At 48.5% G+C, this 20395-nt stretch overlaps 1 protein-coding gene across 1 annotated transcript in view; it reads right to left on the bottom strand.

Annotated features, from left to right (window-relative positions):
* Positions 1–20395, bottom strand: part of LOC134983664 (oocyte zinc finger protein XlCOF7.1-like) — a gene marked incomplete at its 3' end in the record, with an annotated part of 201135 nt that overhangs the window by 134995 nt on the left and 45745 nt on the right. The gene's annotated exons all lie outside the window — the stretch shown is intronic.

Raw genomic sequence — 20395 nt, 5'->3', positions numbered from 1 at the left:
GTCAGTCCGACCTTCGTTACAGAATGCTTGTGCGAAGAAGTCAGACAAGTCGTGGAAGTTCTCCCCTTGCACGAATGTCTGTCAAACTTTCTCCTGAGAGAGGAGGATCCAGGTCCGACTTCTGAACCTGCGTTCCTCGAGTAGATGGAACCATTTTACCCCTTTTCAGGGAATGAAATCTAGGTGGAAGCTCAACGGCGTGCTCACTGTTACATCCCAAGATGTGCTCTGAACACTTGTCCTAGAGATTTCGCTAGAAGAACTCGTTCTGGAATCGTTAAATTACGCCACAGCAGTGCTGTGAGATATTATGGGATTAGGGAAGATGTGAACATCTGGACAAGGATCCTCTGCAACTACGAGAGGCCTAAGAACCTCCGGAACTGATCTAACAGTGTCGCATTGCCAACCATATGTAGGTATGAAGCAAAGGTCAAGTGGGAAGCGGGCCTAGCCCCGCCAGTCGTAGAGACTGCCTTTCCAAATGGAAATCAGAGATTTAGTTTCCAAATTTCTTTTGATAATTCCGCCAGGTGGGAGCCAGTTAAGTCATTGACTTGCGACCGTAGGTAATGCATACCCGTAGCGGATCCCTGTCTCCCACCTGAGTGGACTTCCAGGGGGAAGCGTCATGCGAAAATAGTAGGTGGAACAGATGTCATATTCTGTTCCTGCCCCTCCTTTCCCGAAAAAAAGGCGGGGACCTCGGGACCTTACCGTTATCCGGCCCCTAGGGTCAAGAAAAGAGCATCCCTACCAATCGAACATTTATATACATATATAAAATTCTAAAAGAGGTCCTGCATACTTTCCAATAGTACTGGAAACCCATGCACCCACAATAGGTGGCCTGAAGACAGTTTTACTGGCCGAGTATATAAATCAGAGTGTAGGCTCAAGTATGCGGTCAGCCTGTTCTTTCAGTGAAGCTGAACCGGGGACGGGTCAGGTAATAGTAATCTGATAATATGGACACAGCGGTGTGCACCACAGGAGAAATCTCCCAATATGTCTTATCCTTTTCAGGACACGGCTAAGCCGTGAAAATACCCTTAAGAATCAGGACTTATGTGCCTGGGATTTTCCAGGCGTGTTCAAACATAGCATCAGAAATAGGGGATGTTATCACAGGCTTCGTATTTATAGTAAAATAAACTCTCACCTCCTGTACAGGAGTGTAACAGCGATTTCTAACTCTTCCCCTAAGTTTGCACCATAGTTTGAATACACTTTGCTAGGATAGCATTCTGTCTACAGATCCCCTCTCACGTCCCCGTGTGGACATCTGACGACTTGCATTATACGTGTAAAAGCACGCTTCGAGGGACATGAAGGGTCTGAAGAAGTTTTCAGATTGTATAAATAGATCATTCAACTGAGAAATTATAAACTTAACTTCTCTAACTCCTCGTCATGGGGACCAGGAGACATGACACCGTCATGTCTTACTGACATGAAGCAATAGCTGAATTACATTCTGCATTGACTGACGTATATATATATATATTTTCCTTATAGACATGATATACTGTAATGTTACACATACACAGATACACAGTTTGTATACTGGTTTATCAGATTAATAGGACAGGAATTCATACAGTCCACATCCTCTGATATACTCTTTAGACTGATAATGTGAACTTTCACCCTCATACCAAGACGGTCTGCAACATTTACCTCAGAGAATAATCAGATCAACGCAGAAGTATGAACCAGCCACATACCAGAGCTACTATAAACTTTTTTTATAACCTTCTACTGAATTAATACATTAACATCATCCCAAAATACATCCCCCTATACTTATAACACCCTGTTACCAGTGAGTTATGAGCAGTGGTGCAAGTATGCGGGTACGGGTGGGTACGGCGTACACTTAAGAATTTAGCCGTGGGTATGCCGTACCCACACCGACGGGCCGCCGCTCCTCTTCCCTCCCTGCCTCTGCTGCTCCCCGCACCGCCGCTGATGTGAGGGGAGGAGAGTGCAGCCTGCGCTTCTCCTTCCCCTCAGTCTCCGGCGGGTGCGGGTGTCTTCGTTCAAGTCAGCGCTGCCCATGAGCCAATCAGAGCTCGCGGGACCGATTCTCCAGAAGAAGTAAGGGTCATCGATCTTCCAGCAGAAGATCCAGCAGATCCGCATACCAAGCCCTCCTTGGCCAGTCCGGAGCAATGAGGATTGCCAGAACCTTTGTTCTTCTTACAAGTTGAAGAACTGTTGGAATCAGAGGAAGTGGAGGGAACACATACACTGACGTGAAAACCCACGGTGTTACCAGTGCATCCACCACCAATGCCTGCAGGTCTCTCGACCTGGAACAGTACCTCCGCAGCTTCTTGTTGAGATGGGAGGCAATCATGTCTATGTGAGGAACCCCCCACCAACCGGTTACCTCCTCGAACACCTCCAGGTGGAGACCCCTCTCTCCTGGATAGAGATAGTGTCTGCTGAGGAAGTCTGCTTCCCAGTTGTCTACTCCCGGAATGAAGATTGCGTACATCGCCACTGCGTGCCTTTCTGCCCAGAGGAGGATTCTTGACACCTCCGACATTGCAGCCCTGCTCTTCGTTCCGCCTTGTCGGTTTATGTAGGCCACGGTGGTCACGTTGTCCGACTGCACCTGAACAGCTCGATCCTGTAGGTGGTGTGCTGCTTGAAGAAGGCCGTTGTACACGGCCCTTATCTTCAGGATGTTTATTGGGAGAAGAGATTCTTGATACGACACCATCCTTGGAAGGTTTCTCCCTGAGCGACTGCTCCCCAACCTCTTAGACTTGCATCCGTAGTTAGAAGAATCCAGTCCTGAACCCTGAACCTTCGGCCTTCCAGAAGGTGTGGTAGTTGTAGCCACCAGAGGAGTGAAATCCTGGCTCTTGGTGACAGACGTATCCCCTGGTGCATATGTAGGTGAAATCCCGATCGATGGTCCAAGAGATCCATCTGAAAGGATCGAGCATGAAACCTTCCGTGCTGCAGAGCCTCGTAGGAGGCAACCATCTTCCCCAGAAGGCGGATACACTGATGAACCGATACCCGGGAAGGCTTCAAGACACCCCGGACCATTGTTTGAATCACCAATGCTTTCTCCACCGGTAGAAACACCCTCTGCACCTCCGTGTCGAGGATCATTCCCAGGAAAGACAGCCTCCTTGTTGGCTCCAGATGAGACTTTGGAAGGTTCAGGATCCAACCGTGCTCCTTGAGCAGATGTGTCGTGAGAACAATGGATCTTAATAACTTCTCCCTGGACGAAACCTTGAGCAGGAGATCGTCCAGATACGGAATTATGTTCACCCCCTGCTTGCGGAGGAGAACCATCATCTCTGCCATCACCTTGGTGAAGACCCTCAGTTGAATGGATACTGATCGTTTAACAGTGCAAACCTGAGATAAGCCTGATGCGGCGACCAAATGGGAATGTGGAGGTACGCATACTTGATGTCCAGGGACACCAGGAATTCCCCCTCCGTCAGTCCTGAGATGACAGCTCTCAGAGACTCCATCTTAATCTTGAACTCCCTGAGATAAAGGGTCAAAGACTTTAAACATAGAATTTGTTGGCAGATAATAACCACTTGGCCCATCAGTCTGCCCCTTTTTTTATTACATTATTTTTATCTCTAATCTTGTTTGATCCATATTTCTTTGTAAGGATATCCTTATGTCCATCCCATGCATGTTTAAATAGCTCTACTGTCTTAGCCTCTACCACCTCCGATGGGAGGCTATTCCAATTGTCCACTACCCTTTCTGTGAAGTAATTTTTCAGCAAATTTCCCCTGAACCTCCTCCCCTCCAGTCTCAGTGTATGTCCTCGTGTCCTATTGCTTCTCTTCATTTGGAGAATGTTTCCCTCCTGGACTTTGTTAAAACCCTTCATATATTTGAAAGTTTCTATCATGTCCCCCCTTTCCCTTCTCTGCTCCAAACTATACATATTGAGATTTCTTAGTCTTTCTGGGTATGTTTTGTGATGTAGGCCATGAACCATTTTAGTTGCCCTTCTTTGTACAGTTTCTAATGTATTAATATACTTTTGAAGATATGGCCTCCAGAATAGAACACAGTATTCTAGATGAGGCCGTACCAATGACGTATACAGTGGCATTATTACTTCTTTCTTTCTGCTGCTGATTCCTCTCCCAATGCAGCCAAGCATCTGACTAGCCTTCCTCATTGCTTTGTTACATTGCTTACCTGCCTTTAAGTCATCTGAAATAGTGACTCTTAGATCCCTTTCCTCCTCACTAGTTTCCAGTATAGTGCTATTAATACTATATTTAGCCCTTGAATTTTTGAGACCCAAGTGCATGATTTTGCATTTTTTGGCATTAAACTGTAATTGCCACACTCTTGACCATTCCTCTAGTCTACCTAGATCCTCAATCATTTGTTTTACCCCACCTGGTGTGTCTACCCTATTGCATACCTTTGTGTCATATGCAAAAAGGCATACTTTCACTTTAATGCCATTTGCAATGTCACCAATAAAGATATTAAAAAGCACTGGTCCAAGTACAGATCCCTGGGGTACTCCACTGGTAACATTTCTCTCCTGTGAATGCACTCCATTTACCACAACTCTCTGTTTTCTATCCTTCAACCAAGATCTTATCCATTCAATAATCCTAATATTTAATCCCAAACTTTCATGTTTATTTAGCAGTCTGCGATGTGGAACAGTGTCTAAAGCCTTACTAAAGTCTAGATAAACTATATCCATGGCTCCACCTTTATCCATCACTTTAGTCACACAGTCAAAAAAATCAATAAGATTTGTTTGACATGATCTCCCCCCAGTGAATCCATTGTTTGGGATCCTGTAAATTGCTGGATTTGAGATAATCTACAACTCTTTCTTTTAAGAGTGTTTACATCAATTTCCCTACTACTGATGTAAGACTCACCGGTCTCTAGTTGTTTGCCTCTTCCTTGCTTCCACTTTTGTGCAGTGGGACTATGTTCGCTCTTTTCCAGTCCTCAGGAATTACTCCTGTAGCTAATGACTGGTTGAATAATTCTGTCAATGGTGCTACCAGCACCTCTAAGTTCTTTTAGTATCCTTGGATGTATCCCATCTGGCCCCATAGATTTGTCCACTTTCAGCTTTGAGAGTTCTGTTAGGACCTTCTCCTCTGTAAATGTACTTGTTTCATTTTCCTGAACATCCCTGCAACTTAACTGTGGCCCCTTCCCCTCTCTTTCAGTAGTAAATACTGAGCAGAAATAATTATTAAGATGATCTGCTATTAAATTGTCTCCCTCAACAAAACTACCAGTGTCTGTCTTTAGTTTTATTATTCCATCTTTTTTTACTTTTTTATTGAATTTTTCTAGAGAAAAACAAAAACATTAAATACAGAACAAAACCAGAACATCAAACAAAACAAAGAAAAGGGTACAGGAAGAATACTGTAAATAATACAATCTGTGTCACAGTGTCACATAGAAGAAAATAATAAGTGTCTCGACAAAATCTCAAATTTACATACTAAGCCTCAATCAGGTATTCCACCTATCCCACTTGCTGAGGTAATGGGGCAGGGTCCCTCTAGACCTATGCGTAAACCTCTCATGTCCTGACACCTCATTCACTAGAGCTCGCCAGTTATACACATTAGAGGAAGAGGTAGCAAACCAGTTACGTGCTATAATCACCTTAGCTAAGGTAGTCAGGCAAAGAACATATTTGTATAATGCCGGGCAGTAGGATTCCTCTAAGTCTAGCGCAAACATACACAGTGTAGGAGAAAGGGGGGGCAGCGTAGGTTCAGTGATCAGAATGTCCGACCAGACTGCTTCCCAAAAGGCATATACAGGGGGGCACAGCCATAGTAGATGCCAAAAGGCAGCTTCAGGGGCACCACATCTTGGGCAGGTAGTACCAGGCCGTAGCCCTGCCCTACATAAAGAAACTGGAGTTCTATACGTCCTATGCAAAACAAAGAAATAAACCTGCTGGTACTCGACACACTGAGTACAACACCTGGAGCCACTGGTCATCTGTAAGTGAGCCAATGTCTTGCTCCCATTTAAGTTTAAGTTGGTCAAATATATTCGGGCAGATGTGGGCATTGAGACTACCGTATAAAATAGAAACATGGTGTCTTGTACCAAAATTCATAACCATGTCTTTAATCAGAGAATCAGAAATGTACGGGGGCGAGGTCCCAAACTGTGTCCGTACCGCATGGCAGAGCTGTAGATAGCGGTAAAAGGATCTATTGGATATTTCAAGCTCCCTGTGCAGTTGTGTGAAAGATTTGAAAACACCGTTATCATATAGTTGTGAGACTGTGCTAAGGCCCGCCCCAATCCATGTTGTCCTGTGAGAGCTGCAATAACTCCCTATACGCTGGGTTGAACCAAAGTGGCGTGTCAGAGTCTGTACCTTGCCATGCATAATAGGAGTGAGCTTGGCGCCATAGAAGTAGCGACTGACGGAGTAAAGGAGGAAGACCAGCAGTAGAAGAGGCAGAGAGAAGGAACTGGACAGGGGAGAAGTGAGACCCCACATACTCGGCAAAATAATCTCTCAAACGTGGGACTATCCCTACTGAGAATTAGACAAATGTGCCAGTTGAGCAGCTAGATAATAGGCCCGGAGATTGGGAAAGCCCAAACCCCCATCCAATTTAGCCTTAACCAGAGCTCTCAGGGCAACCCTAGGCGTTTTATCGCCCCAAACAAAAGAGGAAAGCACACTATCAATGCTAGTAAAAACTTTCTTGGGGATATAGGTAGGAGAGTGCTGCAATAGATAAAGATACTTTGGTTGTGTCACCATCTTGATCATGGTTAATGCGACCCGTGACAGTAAGGGGAAGCTTCTTCCATACATGAATCCGTCGCTTCAGATCCACCGTGACCTGGTCAATGTTTTGATGTACAAAAGACTTAACATTAGGAGTGATCCAGACACCAAGATACTGAAAGCGAAGGGTCCAGGCCAAGGAGGACACAACTGGCAACGGGTCAGGAAGAATACCAGATATGGGAAAGACATTAGATTTATTCCAGTTGATAGTCAGGCCGGAATAAAGGCCAAATGTATCAACAATATCCAGAAGGGAGGACAGGGAAACATCAGGGTCTCTGAGGAACAAGAGCATGTCATCGGCATATAATGCGACAACATCCTCATGGCCGTCAATAGTGATGGCCCTAACAGAAGGGGACGCTCTGATGAGACACGCCAATGGTTCCACAGCCAGGGCAAACAGGGCAGGGGACAGTGGGCAGCCCTGTCTAGTACCACGGGACAAAGCAAATGGGGACATCACATAGCCATTGACACATATTCGAGCCACGGGGGAGGAATATAGTAATTGTACCCAGCGTATGAATTTGAGGCCAAAAGCAAACCGTCTAAGGACTTCCCACAAATACTCCCACTCCACAGAGTCGAAGGCCTTGGCAGCATCCAAGGAAACCACCACAGCCTCCGACTTGGGCTGGTCCCCCATCTGCAGGTGACAAAACAGTCGCCTCAAATTTTGGAGAGTGGACTTGCCTGGCATAAATCCTGTCTGATCATCGTGAATGATCGAAGTGATAACACTATTGAGTCTAAGTGCCAGGATTTTGGCCAAGATCTTGACATCAGTAGGTAGCAATGAGATTGGGCAGTAGGATTCTGGGGCCGTAGGGTCTTTACCTGGTTTGAGGATCACCACAATAATAGCTTCAGACATAGAGGGAGGCAAACGAGCACCCTCCAACAAGGCATTAAAGAGAGTCAAAAGATAAGGGACAAAGTATGCACGATATTGTCTATAGACTTCAACCGGTATACCGTCGCTACCCGGGGCCTTTTTATTAGGGAAGGAGGCAATAGCAGCCTCAACCTCCTCCGGAGTGATATTAGCATCTAAAATATCTACAGATTGTTGTACTGCCGCAGGGTAATGCATGAGATATTGCTGTAGCTGAGTGGAGGTATAAGTGACTCTAGAGGCATACAACGAGGAATAAAAGGACTGGAAGACCTGAGCAATTTCAGGAGTGGCATATACCATTTCACCCTGGGTATCACAGATCTGCTGAATGGAACCCCCAGTCCTCTCCCTCCGAGCCAGAAAAGCCAAGTAACTACCCCCCGTGTCCGATTGTGAATAGAGGGTGTGCTGGGAGAAAAGTAATTTGCGCCTTAATTTATCAAGTAAGTGGTCAGACCAGGCTTTCCTGGCCAAATCCCACCTTACTCGATCCCCAAGGGTCTTAGTAGTAAGGTAAACCGACTTGGATTGGGAACAGGCAAGCTCCAGGTGCACCTCCTCCTCCCTACTAGACTTCTTGACAGTTGCTATTTGTCTTATGAAGGAGCCCCATAGTGAAGCCTTAAATGCGTCATGCTTAACCAGTTGATCAGAACAGGACGCATTATGAACCCCAAAATCGCTCCATTCACGAGTCAAGGCTTCATGGTCAGTCAGCAAGGTCAACCAAAAGGGATTAAATTTCCACAGTTTAGCCCCACAAACAGGCACAGAATCTAGGGCCACCAGCAAGGGTGAGTGTTCCGAGATTCCCCTCTGTAGGTACTGGACATCTAGTATTCTAGCAGTGAGATCAGGGGAAACGAGGGCCAAATCTATTCTCGAGAACGTGTGAAAGCTGGCCGAGTGGCAAGAGCATTGGAGTTGTTTGGGGTGTCTCAACCTCCAAACATCCAGGAGTCCAAGCTAGGAAACCAGCCTCGCAAACGGTGTGGGGGACGGGGAAGCAGAGGGTAGTGAAGGGGGAAGCTCAGCCTATCGATCTAAAAGTTTATCTAAAACATTATTGAAGTCTCCGATGCAAAGGACCGGCGCTGAGGGAGAAGTAGCAATAAAAGACATTGCCTGTCGGAGTACTTCATTATTGTAGGGGGGGGGGGGGTATAAACAGCAAGCATGTGCAAAAGTGTACGGTTAACATACACCCTAAGGAATACATACCTGCCATATTGGTCAATTTGGCTATGAACTAAATGGAAATTAACCGACTTCCGCACCAAAATTGAAACCCCCCTGGAGTTAGCAGAGAAGGTGGAATGATAGGAGAGACCAACCCAGGGTTTCCTGAGAGCCAAGGTTCTAGTACCAACCAAGTGCGCTTCGGAGAGGCATATGACATCTGCCTTATACTTCCTCACCTGAGATAAAACCAGAGCCCGCTTGATGCGGTCGTTCAGGCCCCTCACATTCCAGCCGAGTATGCGGAGTCCATTAACCCCTGCAGCCATGAGTATAAGAGAGAAAGGACAGAAGGAGAAAAGAAGCAAGGGGCGAATATGGAGAGGCAGGAGAAGAGAGAAATCCAAGGCAAGCAAGGCACATAACAGAGAGGAACCCAGAGTGTAGAGGAGGAAGGAGCAAAGGGACCGCTATGGCCCCCTGCCAGCAAACAGGCAGAGCATCCGGAGACCAGAAGGCATGTATAAGAAAAATCATGGACACATTGCAGGTCAGGAAAAAAATAAGATTTTACTCACCGGTAAATCTATTTTTCGTAGTCCGTAGTGGATGCTGGGGACTCCATAAGGACCATGGGGAATAGCGGCTCCGAGACTGGGCACAACTAAAGAAAGCTTTAGGACTACCTGGTGTGCACTGGCTCCTCCCTCTATGACCCTCCTCCAGACCTCAGTTAGGATACTGTGCCCGGAAGAGCTGACACAAGAAGGAAAGTATTTGGAATCCCGGGTAAGACTCATACCAGCCACACCAATCACACCGTATAACTCGTGATACTATACCCAGTTAACAGTATGAAATATTAACGGAGCCTCGTAACAGATGGCTCAACAATAACCCTTTAGATAAACAATAACTATATACAAGTATTGCAGACAATCCGCACTTGGGATGGGCGCCCAGCATCCACTACGGACTACGAGAAATAGATTTACCGGTGAGTAAAATCTTATTTTCTCTAACGTCCTAAGTGGATGCTGGGGACTCCGTAAGGACCATGGGGATTATACCAAAGCTCCCAAACGGGCGGGAGAGTGCGGATGACTCTGCAGCACCGAATGAGCGAACTCTAGGTCCTCCTCAGCCAGGGTATCAAACTTGTAGAATTTAGCAAATGTGTTTGACCCCGACCAAGTAGCTGCTCGGCAAAGTTGTAAAGCCGAGACCCCTCGGGCAGCCGCCCAAGAAGAGCCCACCTTCCTCGTGGAATGGGCTTTTACCGATCTAGAATGCGGCAATCCAGCCGCAGAATGTGCAAGCTGAACCGTACTACAGATCCAGCGAGCAATAGTCTGCTTTAAAGCAGGAGCACCCAGCTTGTTGGGTGCATACAGGATAAATAGCGAGTCAGTTTTCCTGACACTAGCTGTCCTGGAAACATACATTTTCATGGCCCTGACTACGTCCAGCAACTTGGAGTCCTCCAAGTCTTTAGTAGCCGCAGGCACCCCAATAGGTTGGTTCAAATGAAAAGCTGACACCACGTTAGGAAGAAATTGGGGACGAGTCCTCAATTCCGCCCTATCCATAAGGAAAATCAGATAAGGGCTTTTACATGACAAAGCCGCCAATTCTAACACACGCCTGGCCGAAGCCAAGGCCAACAGCATGACCACTTTCCACGTGAGATATTTTAGTTCCACGGTTTTAATTGGTTCAAACCAATGTGACTTTAGGAAATCCAACACCACGTTGAGATCCCAAGGTGCCACTGGAGGCACAAAAGGGGGCTGAATATGCAGCACTCCCTTAACAAATGTCTGAACTTCAGGTAGTGAAGCCAGTTCTTTTTGGAAGAAAATCGATTGAGCCGAAATCTGGACCTTAATGGACCCCAATTTTAGGCCCACAGTCACCCCTGACTGTAGGAAGTGCAGAAAATGGCCCAGCTGAAATTCCTCCGTTGGGGCCTTCCTGGCCTCACACCACGCAACATATTTCCGCCATATGCGGTGATAATGGTTTGCGGTCACTTCTTTCCTAGCTTTAATCAGCATAGGGATGACTTCCTCCGGAATGCCCTTTTCCTTCAGGATCCGGCGTTCAACTGCCATGCCGTCAAACGCAGCCGCGGTAAGTCTTGGAACAGACAGGGCCCCTGCTGCAGCAGGTCCTGTCTGAGCGGCAGAGGCCATGGGTCCTCTGAGATAATTTCTTGAAGTTCTGGGTACCAAGCTCTTCTTGGCCAATCCGGAACAATGAGTATAGTTCTTACTCCTATTCTTCTTATCCTCAGTACCTTGTGTATGAGAGGAAGAGGAGGGAACACATAAACAGACTGGTACACCCACGGTGTCACTAGAGCGTCCACAGCTATTGCCTGAGGGACTCTCTACCTGGCGCAATATCTTTCTAGCTTTTTGTTGAGGCGGGACGCCATCATGTCCACCTGTGGCCGTTCCCAACGGTTTACAATCAGCTGAAAGACTTCTGGATGAAGTCCCCACTCTCCCGGGTGGAGGTCGTGCCTGCTGAGGAAGTCTGCTTCCCAGTTGTCCACTCCCGGAATGAACACTGCTGACAGTGCTAACACGTGATTTTCCGCCCATCGGAGAATCCTTGTGGCTTCTGCCATCGCCATCCTGCTTCTTGTGCCGCCCTGTCGGTTTACATGGGCGACCGCCGTGATGTAGTCTGACTGGATCAGTACCGGCTGGTTTTGAAGCAGGGGTCTTGCCTGACTTAGGGCATTGTAAATGGCCCTTAGTTCCAGAATATTTATGTGTAGGGAAATATCCTGGCTCGACCATAGTCCTTGGAAGTTTCTTCCCTGTGTGACTGCCCCCCAGCCTCGAAGGCTGGCATCCGTGGTCACCAGGACCCAGTCCTGTATGCCGAATCTGTGGCCCTCTAGAAGATGAGCACTCTGCAGCCACCACAGCAGAGACACCCTGGTCCTTGGAGACAGGTATATCAGCCGATGCATCTGAAGATGCGATCCGGACCACTTGTCCAACAGATCCCGCTGAAAGATTCTTGCATGGAACCTGCCGAATGGAATTGCTTCGTAGGAAGCTACCATATTTCCCAGAACTCGCGTGCAGTGATGCACCGACACCTGTTTTGGTTTCAGGAGATCTCCGACTAGAGATGACAACTCCTTGGCTTTCTCCTCCGGGAGAAACACCCTTTTCTGGTCTGTGTCCAGAACCATCCCCAGGAACAGTAGACGTGTCGTAGGAACCAGCTATGACTTTGGAATATTCATAATCCAACCGTGATGTTGTAGCACCTCTCGAGATAGTGCTACCCCGACCAACAACTGCTCCCTGGACCTCGCCTTTATAAGGAGATCGTCCAAGTACGGGATAATTAAAACTCCCTTTTTTCGAAGGCGTATCATCATTTCGGCCATTACCTTGGTAAATACCCTCGGTGCCGTGGACAGATCAAACGGCAACGTCTGGAATTGGTAATGACAGTCCTGTACCACAAATCTGAGGTACTCCTGGTGAGGAGGGTAAATGGGGACATGTAGGTAAGCATCCTTGATGTCCAGTGATACCATGTAATCCCCTTCCTCCAGGCTTGAAATAACCGCCCTGAGCGATTCCATCTTGAACTTGAACCTTTTTATATAGGTGTTCAAGGATTTCAAATTTAAAATGGGTCTCACCGAACCGTCCGGTTTCGGTACCACAAACATTGTGGAATAGTAACCCCTTCCTTGTTGAAGGAGGGATACCTTGACTATCATCTGCTGGGAATACAGCTTGTGAATTGCCTCTAGCACTGCCTCCCTGTTTGAGGGAGTTGTTGGCAAGGCAGATTTGAGGAAACGGCGAGGGGGTGACGTTTCGAATTCCAGCTTGTACCCCTGAGATACCACTTGTAGAATCCAGGAATCCACCTGTGAGCGAGCCCACTGATCGCTGAAGTTCTTGGGACGGGCCCCCACCGCACCTGGCTCCGCCTGTGGAGCCCCAGCGTCATGCGGTGGACTTAGAGGAAGCGGGGGAGGACTTTTGTACCTGGGAACTGACTGTATTTTGCAGCTTTTTCCCTCTACCTCTGCCTCTGGGCAGAAAGGACGCGCCTCTAACCCGCTTGCCTTTCTGGGGCCGAAAGGACTGTACCTGATAATACGGTGCTTTCTTTGGCTGTGAGGGAACATGGGGTAAAAATGTTGACTTCCCAGCTGTTGCTGTGGAAACTAGGTCAGAGAGACCATCCCCAAACAACTCCTCACCCTTGTAAGGCAACACTTCCATGTGCCTTTTAGAATCTGCATCCCCTGTCCACTGCCGAGTCCATAAACCTCTCCTGGCAGAAATGGACATTGCACTTATTTTAGATGCCAGCCGGCAAATATCCCTCTGTGCATCTCTCATGTATAAGACTGCGTCTTTTATAAGCTCTATGGTTAGCAATATAGGGTCCCTGTCTAAGGTATCAATATTTTCTGACAGGGAATCTGACCACGCAGCTGCAGCACTGCACATCCATGCTGAAGCAATAGCTGGTCTCAGTATAATGCCTGAGTACGTGTATATACAGACTTCAGGATCGCCTCCTGCTTCCTATCAGCAGGCTCCTTTAGGGTGGCCGTGTCCGGAGACGGTAGTGCCACCTTCTTTGACAGGCGTGTGAGCGCTTTATCCACCCTAGGGGATGTCTCCCAATGTGAACTATCCTCTGGCGGGAAAGGGTACGCCATCAGTAACTTTTTAGAAATTACCAGTTTCTTATCGGGGGAAGCCCACGCTTCTTCACACACTTCATTTAATTCATCAGAAGGGGGAAAAACCACTGGTAGTTTTTTCTCCCCAAACATAATACCCTTTTTTGTGGTACCTGGGGTAATATCAGAAATGTGCAACACATTTTTCATTGCAGTAATCATGTAACGGATGGCTCTATTGGAATGTACACTAGTCTCATCATCGTCGACACTGGAGTCACTATCCGTGTCGACATCTGTGTCTGCCATCTGAGGTAGCGGGCGTTTTAGAGCCCCTGATGGCTTTTGAGACGCCTGGGCAGGCACGGGCTGAGAAGCCGGCTGTCCCACATCTGCTATGTCGTCAAACCTTTTATGTAAGGAGTCGACACTATCACGTAATTCCTTCCATAAGTCCATCCATTCAGGTGTCGGCCCCGATGGGGGTGACATCACATTTATCGGCACCTGCTCCGCCTCCACATAAGCCTCCTCATCAAACATGTCGACACAGCCGTACCGACACACCGCACACACACAGGGAATGCTCTGACTGAGGACAGGACCCCACAAAGCCCTTTGGGGAGACAGAGAGAGAGTATGCCAGCACACACCAGAGCGCTATATAAAACATGGATATACACCACACAGTGATTTTTCCCCTATAGCTGCTTATATAATACAGATTGCGCCTAAAATTAGTGCCCACCCCTCTCTTTTTTACCCTATGTAGTCTGGAACTGCAGGGGAGAGCCTGGGGAGCGATCCTTCCAGCGGAGCTGTGAGGGAAAATGGCGCCAGTGTGCTGAGGGAGATAGCCCGCCCCTTTTCCAGCGGGCTTCTCCCGCTTTTTTTATACAGTTATGGCAGGGGATTTTACAGACTATATTATGTGTTAATTTACCAAGTAAGGTACTTATATTGCTGCCCAGCCCTCCCCCCCCCAGCGCCCTGCACCCATCAGTGACCGGACTGTGTGGTGTGCCTGGGGAGCAATGGCGCACAGCTGCAGTGCTGTGCGCTACCTTAATGAAGACCGAAGTCTTCTGCCGCCGATTTCCAGGAACGTCTTCTTGCTTCTGGCTCTGCTAGGGGGACGGCGGCGCGGCTCCGGGACCGGACGACCGAGGCTGGGCCTGTGTTCGATCCCTCTGGAGCTAATGGTGTCCAGTAGTCTAGAAGCCCAAGCTAGCTGCAAGCAGGCAGGTTCGCTTCTCTCCCCTAAGTCCCTCGTAGCAGTGAGTCTGTTGCCAGCAGATCTCACTGAAAATAAAAAACCTAAATATTACTTTCTTTCTACGAGCTCAGGAGAGCCCCTAGTGTGCATCCAGCTCGGCCGGGCACAAAATTCCAACTGAGGTCTGGAGGAGGGTCATACAGGGAGGAGCCAGTGCACACCAGGTAGTCCTAAAGCTTTCTTTAGTTGTGCCCAGTCTCCTGCGAAGCCGCTATTCCCCATGGTCCTTACGGAGTTCCCAGCATCCACTTAGGGCGTTAGAGAAAAATATAACCCAGTGACACATGTAGCAATACATATACAAGAAAAAAGATCAAACCCAAAACGACACAAACCCCCCCCCCCCCCCCCTCCCTGCATATCCATCCCAAACTAGACACGCCTGGATCCCAAAAAGAACCCCCTAGCTAAACTAAGGCTGAGAACCTATAACAACCCCAGGGAGTAGACACAACTATTGCCTCTACAAAAAGGCTATATCCCAGCATTCAGCTCCTAAAACTAAAGATCATCCCCGCTACATGGATAGGAGGACTACAAAACCCAGCAGACAATGCGACCCCTGAGGGAGAAACAGTCCTCAGATAGGGGGCCGGGGTCTACGCTCCAGCCAGGCCTCCGCCTCCTGAGGGGTATTGAAGAAGTGTGTGGAGCCATCATACACCACCCTTAAACGTGCCGGAAACAGCATGGCATAGTGGATTTGATGGACACGAAGCTTCCTATTGACCGGAAGGAACTGCGCACGCAACTTCTGGACATCTGCGTCAAAGTCCGGATAAACAGAAATGTCATGGTTGTCAAATTTCAAAGGACCCTGCGTGCAATTGTTCAGATCCTTAGACGGAGGAAAAGTTATCTCCTGTTTCTTATGTAACCTAAAATAACCCTTTTCCTCAGGTGTGGGTACAGTCAGGAAATTCCAGCACCTCTGTTATAGCAACAATCACACATTGTATGCTTCTGGCCAATTTGGGCTCTACCCCTCTCAAGTCCCCAGTGTCAGCGTCCGTGTCGGAATCTGTGTCAGTGTCCCCCTTCATAATTTGTGCAAGGGACCGTTTCTGGGAATCGGAGGCATCAGTAAATAAATCTCCAATACACAGTCTGTTTCTCTGAGTCTGAGAACATAGTGCCAACATGGAAATATTACATTGCAACTTTCTCACCCACTCAGGCTCCCTCTGTGATGGAAGAGCCATTACACCCCCCTAAGGTGCATCCATTGTAGGTTCCTCCGGAGAGGACTCCTCCCCCTTTCTGACATGTTACACAAGTGTTCACCCACACACACACACACAGACCCCCTCACACACGGGATCTATAGGGGACAGACCTATAGGGAAGCTCACATGTTACACAAGTGTACACCCGCACACACACAGACCCCCTTACACACGGGATCTATAGGGGACAGACCTATAGGGAAGCTGACATGTTACACAAGTGTACACCCGCACACACACAGACCCCCTTACACACGGGATCTATAGGGGACAGACCTATAGGGAAGCTGACATGTTACACAAGTGTACACCCGCACACACACAGACCCCCTTACACACGGGATCTATAGGGGACAGACCTATAGGGAAGCTGACATGTTACACAAGTGTACACCCGCACACACACAGACCCCCTTACACACGGGATCTATAGGGGACAGACCTATAGGGAAGCTGACATGTTACACAAGTGTACACCCGCACACACACAGACCCCCTTACACACGGGATCTATAGGGGACAGACCTATAGGGAAGCTGACATGTTACACAAGTGTACACCCGCACACACACAGACCCCCTTACACACGGGATCTATAGGGGACAGACCTATAGGGAAGCTGACATGTTACACAAGTGTACACCCGCACACACACAGACCCCCTTACACACGGGATCTATAGGGGACAGACCTATAGGGAAGCTGACATGTTACACAAGTGTACACCCGCACACACACAGACCCCCTTACACACGGGATCTATACGGGACAGACCTATAGGGAAGCTGACATGTTACACAAGTGTACACCCGCACACACAGACCCCCTTACACACGGGATCTATAGGGGACAGACCTATAGGGAAGCTGACATGTTACACAAGTGTACACCCGCACACACACAGACCCCCTTACACACGGGATCTATAGGGGACAGACCTATAGGGAAGCTGACATGTTACACAAGTGTACACCCGCACACACACAGACCCCCTTACACACGGGATCTATAGGGGACAGACCTATAGGGAAGCTGACATGTTACACAAGTGTACACCCGCACACACACAGGCCCCCTTACACACGGGATCTATAGGGGACAGACCTATAGGGAAGCTGACATGTTACACAAGTGTACACCCGCACACACACAGACCCCCTTACACACGGGGTCTATAGGGGACAGACCTATAGGGAAGCTGACATGTTACACAAGTGTACACCCGCACACACACAGACCCCCTTACACACGGGATCTATAGGGGACAGACCTATAGGGAAGCTGACATGTTACACAAGTGTACACCCGCACACACACAGGCCCCCTTACACACGGGATCTATAGGGGACAGACCTATAGGGAAGCTGACATGTTAAACAAGTGTACACCCGCACACACACAGACCCCCTTACACACGGGATCTATAGGGGACAGACCTATAGGGAAGCTGACATGTTACACAAGTGTACACCCGCACACACACAGACCTCCTTACACACGGGATCTATAGGGGACAGACCTATAGGGAAGCTGACATGTTACACAAGTGTACACCCGCACACACACAGACCCCCTTACACACGGGGTCTATAGGGGACAGACCTATAGGGAAGCTGACATGTTACACAAGTGTACACCCGCACACACACAGACCCCCTTACACACGGGATCTATAGGGGACAGACCTATAGGGAAGCTGACATGTTACACAAGTGTACACCCGCACACACACAGACCCCCTTACACACGGGATCTATAGGGGACAGACCTATAGGGAAGCTGACATGTTACACAAGTGTACACCCGCACACACACAGGCCCCCTTACACACGGGATCTATAGGGGACAGACCTATAGGGGAGCTGACATGTTACACAAGTGTACACCCGCACACACACAGACCCCCTTACACACGGGACCTATAGGGGACAGACCTATAGGGAAGCTGACATGTTACACAAGTGTACACCCGCACACACACAGACCCCCTTACACACGGGATGTATAGGGGACAGACCTATAGGGAAGCTGACATGTTACACAAGTGTACACCCGCACACACACAGACCCCCTTACACACGGGATCTATAGGGGACAGACCTATAGGGAAGCTGACATGTTACACAAGTGTACACCCGCACACACAGACCCCCTTACACACGGGATCTATAGGGGACAGACCTATAGGGAAGCTGACATGTTACACAAGTGTACACCCGCACACACACAGACCCCCTTACACACGGGATCTATAGGGGACAGACCTATAGGGAAGCTGACATGTTACACAAGTGTACACCCGCACACACACAGACCCCCTTACACACGGGATCTATAGGGGACAGACCTATACGGAAGCTGACATGTTACACAAGTGTACACCCGCACACACACAGGCCCCCTTACACACGGGATCTATAGGGGACAGACCTATAGGGAAGCTGACATGTTACACAAGTGTACACCCGCACACACACAGACCCCCTTACACACGGGGTCTATAGGGGACAGACCTATAGGGAAGCTGACATGTTACACAAGTGTACACCCGCACACACACAGACCCCCTTACACACGGGATCTATAGGGGACAGACCTATAGGGAAGCTGACATGTTACACAAGTGTACACCCGCACACACACAGACCCCCTTACACACGGGATCTATAGGGGACAGACCTATAGGGAAGCTGACATGTTACACAAGTGTACACCCGCACACACACAGACCCCCTTACACACGGGATCTATAGGGGACAGACCTATAGGGAAGCTGACATGTTACACAAGTGTACACCCGCACACACACAGACCCCCTTACACACGGGATCTATAGGGGACAGACCTATAGGGAAGCTGACATGTTACACAAGTGTACACCCGCACACACACAGACCCCCTTACACACGGGATCTATACGGGACAGACCTATAGGGAAGCTGACATGTTACAAAAGTGTACACCCGCACACACAGACCCCCTTACACACGGGATCTATAGGGGACAGACCTATAGGGAAGCTGACATGTTACACAAGTGTACACCCGCACACACAGACCCCCTTACACACGGGATCTATAGGGGACAGACCTATAGGGAAGCCTGTAGAGCAGTGATTTTCAACCTTTTTCAACTCGCGGCACACTGGCAAGACTTTAAAATTGCCAAGGCACACCATCAATGCCCCACGGGGGAAAAAAACACTGGCCCCCATAGTAATTAAACAGACACACTGGCCACCACAGTAGCACAAATACATTGGGTCCTGCGGAAATAAAAAAAAAAATGCTTTCACCCCCACGGATTTATAATAATGGGATGCAGTTAAAATACCGGCTGTCGGGATTCCGGCGTTCCGGAGACCGACGCCGGAATACAGACAGCCAGAAAACGTGGAATCCCGACCTCTGCAGGGTATTCCCACTCGGGTTGGTGGGTCCACGCCATAAACTGAGTGGGAATATAACCTGTGGCGAGCTAAGGAAGCCACTGGGCTTGAAGTGTGAGCGCAGCAAGCCTGCGAGGGTTCTCACTGCTGGGATTCCAACAGACGGGAAGCCGCTGTCAGTATACTTATAGCCAGCACCCCGTCTGTCCATAAAACATATCAATTTTATAATAATGGTACACATTTCTTCCCCAGTAATTCCACATGCTGCTCCACATAGTAATTCCACTCCCTGCCCCCATAATAATTCCACTCCCTGCCCCCATAATAATTCCACTCCCTGCCCCCATAATAATTCCACTCACTGCCCCCATAATAATTCCACTCCCTGCCCCCATAATAATTCCACTCCCTGCCCCCATAATAATTCCACTCCCTGCCCCCATAATAATTCCACTCCCTGCCCCCATAATAATTCCACTCACTGCCCCCATAATAATTCCACTCCCTGCCCCCATAATAATTCCACTCCCTGCCCCCATAATAATTCCACTCACTGCCCCCATAATAATTCCACTCCCTGCCCCCATAATAATTCCACTCCCTGCCCCCATAATAATTCCACTCCCTGCCCCCATAATAATTCCACTCCCTGCCCCCATAATAATTCCACTCACTGCCCCCATAATAATTCCACTTCCTGCCCCCATAATAATTCCACTCCCTGCCCCCATAATAATTCCACTCACTGCCCCCATAATAATTCCACTCCCTGCCCCCATAATAATTCCACTCCCTGCCCCATAATAATTCCACTCACTGCCCCCATAATAATTCCACTCCCTGCCCCCATAATAATTCCACTCCCTGCCCCCATAATAATTCCACTCCCTGCCCCCATAATAATTCCACTCACTGCCCCCA

Source organism: Pseudophryne corroboree (assembly GCF_028390025.1).
Source record: "Pseudophryne corroboree isolate aPseCor3 chromosome 3 unlocalized genomic scaffold, aPseCor3.hap2 SUPER_3_unloc_20, whole genome shotgun sequence".
Taxonomy (NCBI): Eukaryota; Metazoa; Chordata; class Amphibia; order Anura; family Myobatrachidae; genus Pseudophryne; species Pseudophryne corroboree.
This window is presented reverse-complemented; position numbering and strand designations above follow the sequence as displayed.